General features: G+C 39.6%; 1 protein-coding gene across 7 annotated transcripts in view; it reads right to left on the minus strand.

The window, feature by feature from the left end:
- CSDE1 (cold shock domain containing E1) overlaps positions 1-7,629 on the minus strand; it is a 34,556-nt gene extending 26,927 nt beyond the window's left edge. For 2 of the 7 annotated variants that reach the window (XM_057716683.1, XM_057716416.1), the window contains exons 1-2: positions 7,418-7,570; positions 199-595 (exon numbers count right to left, since the gene is read on the minus strand). The gene's annotated coding sequence lies outside the window, so the exon portion shown is untranslated. Of the gene's footprint in view, positions 1-198; positions 596-7,417 lie in introns of all 7 variants that reach the window. The other 5 variants (XM_057716836.1, XM_057716590.1, XM_057716496.1 and 2 more) reach the window with 4 other exon arrangements.
- Between the last annotated feature and the right edge of the window lie 308 nt (positions 7,630-7,937).

Raw genomic sequence — 7,937 nt, forward strand, 5'->3', positions numbered from 1 at the left:
AACTGTGAAAAATCCCAGTTTGGGTCATAAATATTGCTCTAACAATAGACAATGAACTAAACAAAATAATCTAGTGTTAATATTTTCAGACTAATAGTTGAGAATATAAATTGTTTTCCAAATACATTTAGAAGCGAATATAATTAGGAAATCCAGAATTATAAACTGATTCTTGCCTACAGGAAACGATAAACCTACCTCGCAGTGATAATCAAATATTGCACTTTCAGTAGTATTTGCTGATTCTTCTTTTCAGCACACGTTTCAAAGGATGAAAGTTGCTAGTATTAAAAAAAAAAAAAAAAAAAAAGCGAGAGAAAATGATCTATCAAGCTAATAAAGAATACAACTGCTGCTGCACCGGGCAATCTCACAGTACAGCACTGAAGAAAACAAAGACTACTAGCAGCGTTGGGAAGTGCTCTTTCAAAGCTGTTGAGTAGGCACAAACTTCTTGTTTCAGATCAAGTGTTGTGTCTTCAACTTAAGTGTACTCTTCTTTGGTCTTGTTGGTTGTTTCGAGGTTTGTTCCTTGCCTGATCTGAACTTGAAGCAGCAGTTTCAGGTGGTAAAGTCTGTTCTGTTACACTTCATACTAAAGATAAGAGATGAAGACATTAAGTATAACTTACATAAAAGAATCAGGAACAGAGGGTAAATAGAGTGATAAGCTGATTTCATTAGCTTAGAATCTGCAGAAAACTTGGAAGCACACACATTGAGTGTCAGCTGAACCATCTCCCTCAAGTGCTAATGGATACCTCCTTTGGTATTGTACACTCAAAACCCAAAATTATTTCACAGTCCTTATTGACACCCCTTCCCCACAAATAAATTCTAAGTTACATAATATTCTATTTAGTATAAGTGTTTTATAACTACTTAGCACTGTGTTAGGTACTGTAGAAAATATAAAAGAATTTCCTGCCATCAGGGAGTTTACACTCTTGTTGAGAAGAGTTATTTATACAGGACAGAAAAACTAGAATATAGGACAAAATGTCCAAACTTAATTTGCTGGATACCTACTACGTTCCATACTATTCTAGAAATACTACTTGTTTATTCACTACCGTCTGTGCATCAAAAGCAACACAGTCAGAGAAGGCTTTTAATAAGAGGTGGAATATTTCAGCTTAATTTGGAGAAACAGGCAGATTTTTGAGAAAAAGAAAACAGCTGAGTGTTCTAAGCATAAAATATCACATAAACCAAGCCAGCGTATGCAACTAAATTCCAAATCCCTTGAGAGCAGAGACCATGTATATGATTTTCTATGTCCAGCATCAAGGGAGCTTTATTGTGTGAATGACTGCCGCAACAAGTGTGTCTTGTTGTTTCGGAGGAATCAATAGGCTAGCCTGGCTAGAACAGAGGACTGGGCTACAGTGAAATGAGATATATGGTGTGACAGGTGTAGTAGAGCCAGATTATGAAGCATTTCAAATTGATATAACAGGAAACAGAGAGCCTTCATTCTTGATGAAAGGGTATGAAATCCTGAAATCCTATGAAGAGATCACTTAGTGAAGGAAGCACATCTCATTTGAGCTTTTGCCATAAACAGATAAGGAATGTCTACAGAAGAGAAACAACTGAGATGAGAAGTGAACTATATGTATAAATAAAACCACAGAATTGTGCTTTATATTAGCTGTAAAAAATGATTATTTTGCAGTGCCTCAAATGTTAGCTAACATGGTGCTATTAACTGACTCACATGGGGAAAGAAAAGGTGGATTTGGTTTTAGATATGCTGAGAGATGGACAGCATATTTTAAGAACATCAGAAATAAGAATGACTATAAGGTGAGAAGTCAGATCTGGTGAAGTAGGAGAGCTCAATATTAATCACACTGATACTTACCAGTAAGGTGCCACAAACAAGTTACTTACTCTCTCTGAGTGTTTCTTCTATGTAAAATGAAAACTCAGTAACAGCTGATCTGTGGCCATTGGGTATACTTAGCATTCTGTGACTTTATACTGTAGCTTCAGATATCAAATATTACATTTGTCCAATCTTTCAATTTGAATCATTTCCCCATTACCCAGACTAGATACTTCTTAGAGCAACTGTTCTCAGATCACTTAGGAAGCTTTAAGACATATCTATGCCCAGTCCCCATTCAAAAGAATAACTGAACTGGCCTGATGCAGGGACACTTCTGTAATGATCTTTAATTCCTCCCTCTCCATCTACACACCCAATGTTGCAAATCTTATCAATATTTCAAGATACCTTTTGTATTCATCTTTTGTCCTAAATGACACCACATTTTAGACCAGATGTCTGACACATCTGCTAACTTTCAGTGTCAACCCTTCCCATATTCTGTCATATAACACTACTAGACTGATTAATCTAAAATTTCAATTTCATGTCACTCATCTCATCTCCTTGTCCAAAATCCTCAGTTATTTTTCCAGCACTCTAAATGGGAAGTTCTTAATCCTAGCTGCAAATTCAACCCACATGATGAAATTGAGGGAAAAAGAATTCAAAGCCTAGATCCCACCGTGAGATCCTACTTTAACTGGGGTTAGGTCTTAGGCATTGGTATTTTCTTTTCCACCCTGCCCTCAAGGTGTTTCCGACTTGCAGCCAGCATTTAACCACCATCATTCAGGGTGTATGTTTGTATTTGTATCTTTACCTTCTTCTGCTCTCCAGTTCTTCTAGATAGGTGCATTTTCCTCCCCAATTCTTAAACACAACTCCTGAGAGATTCTTGAATTCTAGTCTTTGTATATATGGGTCTTTCCACAAAGAATATATTTTGTCATCTTCAATGTGACGACAAAAAAAAAAAGCCTTTCTTAATCATTCCAGCACAGATTTATTACCTTAATTCCCACTATGGGAGGCATTAAGTCCCACTGCTGGCATCATTCTTTTTGGTGCCAAATCATTTCCGCACTTTGCTTACATCATGTTCATGTATCTTGTTCCTTCAATTATATTTCAAATTTCTGAGAGATAAACCAAGTTTATTTCTTTATCACAGCCCCCTTTAGCATTTAACGAGGTACTGCCAAACTTACCACAGCAGAAACGAATATACCAAAAAAACAGTTAACCTATAATAGGCAAAAGACAATTTCAGTTGGTAGACAGTTCTATCAACTTTAAAAAATTGTTTTGGTGGACCATATAAAGTCTTAATTATCCAATCAAGAAATAACCTCTTCTCTTCTTGATTGGTTATTTTAATAAACTGGCCATCCACTCATGCTAAGATTATTAACATTCATGGGTAGTACTGACAAATTCTTTTGCTTTAATCCTCTGAACTTAAGTGTACCCTCTAAAACCTACCCTCCCTCCAAGCTAGACACTTCTTAAGTCACATGAAATACAGAGTATTTCACTTGAAATACTAAGGTATTTCATGAGAAAAACTAAAGAACAATTTAATGTGGATCTGAGAGTCTCCCTGATTGCTATGTAATCAACTCCTTTTCCCTTTGCTCTGTATGGGAACACTATCACCACTAGTTAATTATCAACTATTATGTCATGTTGCTTTAGGAGTTAAATTCCTTTACTTGAACTGACAATCCAAATAAGCATGCCCTAGTTCACCTGCCTTAAAATTATCATCACCTGTTTTGTTATTTACTGTCTCCCCCAGTTTGCTGCTTTATCTCAAAGGCCTAGCTGAAGCCGGGCACACAGCAGGCACTAAACTAATACATGTTGAACTAATACATTTATATGACATTAATCCATCTAAAATGTTATCACATAACCCAGTTTATCATTTTGACAAATCATACTCAAAGTCTGTACAGCATTCACACGGGAGGAATGTTAAAGAAATGCTAAACTAGTCTACAGAAGTCTCTACCTAACCCACTTTCTTCACAGTACTTCCTTTGAGAAGAAGAGCAAAGACCCAAATAGGCAGCACAGAACTGAAAAGTTCTCTATTGTTGATTTCTATAACTAACACTCATTTTTGCCTTAACTCCCCAGTTCATATTTCTTGATGCATTAACTCAAGAGAAGTTTATCACATTTTTTCTCTAACCTGTGTAACTGAAGTGCCTAACAGGTTTTAATTCAGTTTTACTTTGGAATCTAAGGAAAATGATAGTTTAGATAATTAACCACCTTAAAACAATTTAAGTCATCACTATGATGAGTGGATATAAAAGAAAATCAAATTGCCACAACCATCTTTTTGTCTATGTTTACTTTAGTAATAACAATTATGCTGTTACTAGATATTAAAAATTACAAACCCACCCATCACTTAACATCTTTTACATATAGTAATACTTGGAAATAGGACAAATGCCAGCATGGAAACAAGCTGAAGAAATGCTCCAGACACAAAAATCAAAGAATAGTGTAGACCAGCACTGTCCAAAAGAAATATTGTGCAAGTCACATATGTAATTTAAAATTTTCTAGTAATCATATGAACATTGAAAGAAACAGGTGAAACTAATTTAAATTAAGTATCTTATTTAACCAAATACAAACGTTATCACTTCCCACAGGTAACTGATATGTTTTTAACATCCCTCGAAATCCAATGCTTATTTTACATTACAGTACATTTCAACTCAGAACTGTGCACAGTTCAAGTGCACAATGGCTACACATGGCTAATGGCTATCACACTGGTCAGAGCAGGTACAGACGGAGGAGGGGAAAACAGCAAATGTAAGGTCCCTGGGCTAAGACCTTCACTGATAAAAAGAGGCAGTATCTAGCAAACCTGCCCACAGCAGGAGTTTGCACTAAGAAGCTGAAGTGCAAACAACTAACTGGTTATATACTGGCTGCAACTGCAAACCAATGAATAGTCTACAGGTTCAATGTGAATAAATTGCCAATCAATTTATTTTCAACTACACATTAATGTTTTACCTCAGCAAAAAAGGACATATAATGCTCCAAAAATAATCTTTCAATACACAGTATTCAGTTTAACACCCTTAAAAAAAAATGGGGCACAACAGAAACATGTGAGAATTCCTCAGCCTCGGCAGTATGAACTGGAAAAAAATTTCTGAATTATTGTTTTTTAACTAGGTATTCACACATGCAAGCAGAAAACATTCTCATACCAAGACAAAGGAATCCTTAAAAATCTTGATTCAGCAGAAAGTATTTAACAGCAAGAAATGATGGGATTCAAGAAAACAAGTCACTCCCACCACAGCAATTTCATCACTGAAGATATCCCAACTCTTAAGTCTTAAAAAATACAATTGTAATTCTTATAGCTGTAATTCTCTATTACAAAAAATTCTACAAGTTACAGCTCTCCATAAGACAGTCTCCGTCAAAGATCTCAAAGTAGCTTCCCCTGTGTTTTTCGAAAAGACTAAACTAAGAAGGCAAATCAATAGCTACTATTTATTTAACAAGATCTCAAGATTTTTATTTTGTAATACAGCCCTCAAATCCAAATCCTTAAAAATCTGCCCAACGGCATTTCCATGTTTAAACTACCTTGTCAAAAGTATGATCCTCACAACAGTGTGAACTCAATGCTACTGAACTATACACTTAAAAAAGATTAAAACCGTAAATTCCATTATGTATATTTTACCACAATTTAAAAGAAAAAAAATATTTCTTAAATGTTGCATGGCCCTGCATTGTGTGTCTTTAGATGGAGGGAAGGGAAAACAGGAGTAGGATACAGCAGGACTACATGTCAGCTTTCACATTCTCATTTATTTGCTAGGAATTTACCAGAATTTTCAACCATACTCTAGAGGTCATACTTGTTAAGTCAGACTTATTTACAAAAAAGAAAACCTATCTTCTGTGCTTCAAATACTTTACTTTTCAACTCAGCTGCTATAAATACTCATCTCGATGGTAAACATCCAGAGCAGCTGCAAAATCACTCAAACCACTACCATCTCTTTTATTTCGGGCCTACGGCTAAAAGGAAAAAAGAAAGAAGGATGAAAATTTATGAAGACTTTACGACTCAGGCATATGCTTATTCCAGTATATAACCCCCTCCTTACTCACACCAACAATACCCAAAATTGGTTAGTACCAAAAGGGCACCAAGGTATTATACTGCCCTTCAATATAATATTGAAAATGCTTGTCTTCTAGAAACTCAAAATGAAAATTACTCAGCATTCTGATACAAAATAACTTGTATTAGTGGGCTATAATTCTGTACCTACATTTTATAGGTAGCTGGCAGCTCTGGTGAAGAGCTGCCAGTTCATACTATCCTGATAAAAAGCTTAAGGCTCTCACAGGCAAGATTTAACTACCACAGTGCCTTGGGGAGTCCTCCCTCCTGGTTCACCTACCAACTGTTTAAGACGAGCACATTCTTTCGCTCATTTTAGGTGCAAAACAAGGAAATTACCTCGCACAACAAAGTTCAGCTTTTGTATTTGCGGATTGAAGGCTGTTTTAGAGAGCGTTCCCTGCCTCACTTGTGAGTCAAGCAAGACAGGAGCTTATCTAGGTGTTTCCAAAGAAAAACGTTAAAACAAAAAGAACCGTGGCACTAAGATTTCGTACTTACGACACATCGGATGCTAAGAACCTCGAAAAGGGTCTCCGGCCAGGGCTCTAAAACACTAACTCTACATAGGATGACGATGCCAAGCCTTTCATTGCACAATATGGGCCAGGCTCTTACACCATAAGAAACAGAGAAGGTGGTAAGGGAAAACTCCAGTGAGCTCTCACAGAGTTCCCCCTGACCCCAGGATTAGAGGAGTGAGAGCCATGTGCCTAAGTTTAGGAGCGTATTCTCTTTCTCAAGAAGCCGAAAGCGAGGATTAGAGGGGAAGGTTGGGTGTAGAGACCCAAGATAAACAGCTCTAGGTGAATGGAAGTAAGGATGACAATTCGGCCGCGCTACTGTGCCAGATATGGCCGAGGAAAGGAGATGTCTCTAAGCACTTAGATGAAGCAGGGTCTCAGTCCCTACACAAAGGAGGCGCCACTGCCGCAATGCGCTCTGGTACTCGTAGTCAGATCCCCAAGAAGGTGATGGCCAAAAAACTATAGGGTCCAGAGTCAGAGTAGGCCCCTCTCCTCTGCCTCCAGCTCTTCTAGTCTCACACAAAGGACCGCGCCACCACCCCCTCGCCCCGCCCGCCGGGACTTGTAGTTCCCGTATCCCCACCAAGCCGCAGAGGAGGAATCAGCCAGACTACAACTCCCAGCAGCCTCCACGCCCGAGCCCCGCACCCCTGCCTCCATCTTGGCTGCGGTCGGAGCCTCCATTTTCGCTCCCTCCCCCCACTTTAGTCACCACCGCCACTACCACGCGCGGCCGCCTGGCCTCGACTCTTAGCTTCGGCTCTGCAGCCTGCCGTGAGACCTAGACAGTTGAACGGGGGCAGGGTGGAAAAGCCCGGGCAAGGGACTCAGGGAAAGGTGTTCTCTACCCGGAGCTCTAAGAGTACCCACCCTGACTCAGAAGTCTCTCCTGTTTGTCTTGGTCTTCTCATCCGCCCTTAACGTGGCTTCCTGCTACCCCCAGTTGGACCCTGAGGTCGTACTCACCCCAACAGCTCAGCGCCCCCTCTCCAGCGCCGCCATAAGCAGCACGGCCCGGTACGTAGGAATAAATCTCGCTTCTCTCGCGAGAGTTGCGGGCTCTGAGCGCGTGCACAGGAAGGGGAGGGGGAGCGTACCCTTAGTACGCCTGCGCACGAGGGCTGAGTGACGCCAGCTAGTGCGCTGCGTTGAACGACAGCAGAGGTGGTGTCTACGTTGCCCTACATCTCCTCCCTCCGCGAGCTGCGGGAAGCAATCTCGGTGTTTACTGACTTCACTGGGACGCAAGGGGCGGGGTGGAGGGTGACTTTCGGCGTCTATGATCTTTGCGGACCTGAATATGTTTTAGGCCTTGAGACCAGGGTAAACCTTGAGGGCGAACAATTTGGAGGGCCTATCAGGAATGTCACATAAAGGATTTCTCTTTTCT

Source organism: Hippopotamus amphibius, chromosome 1, assembly GCF_030028045.1.
Source record: "Hippopotamus amphibius kiboko isolate mHipAmp2 chromosome 1, mHipAmp2.hap2, whole genome shotgun sequence".
Classification (NCBI taxonomy): Eukaryota; Metazoa; Chordata; class Mammalia; order Artiodactyla; family Hippopotamidae; genus Hippopotamus; species Hippopotamus amphibius.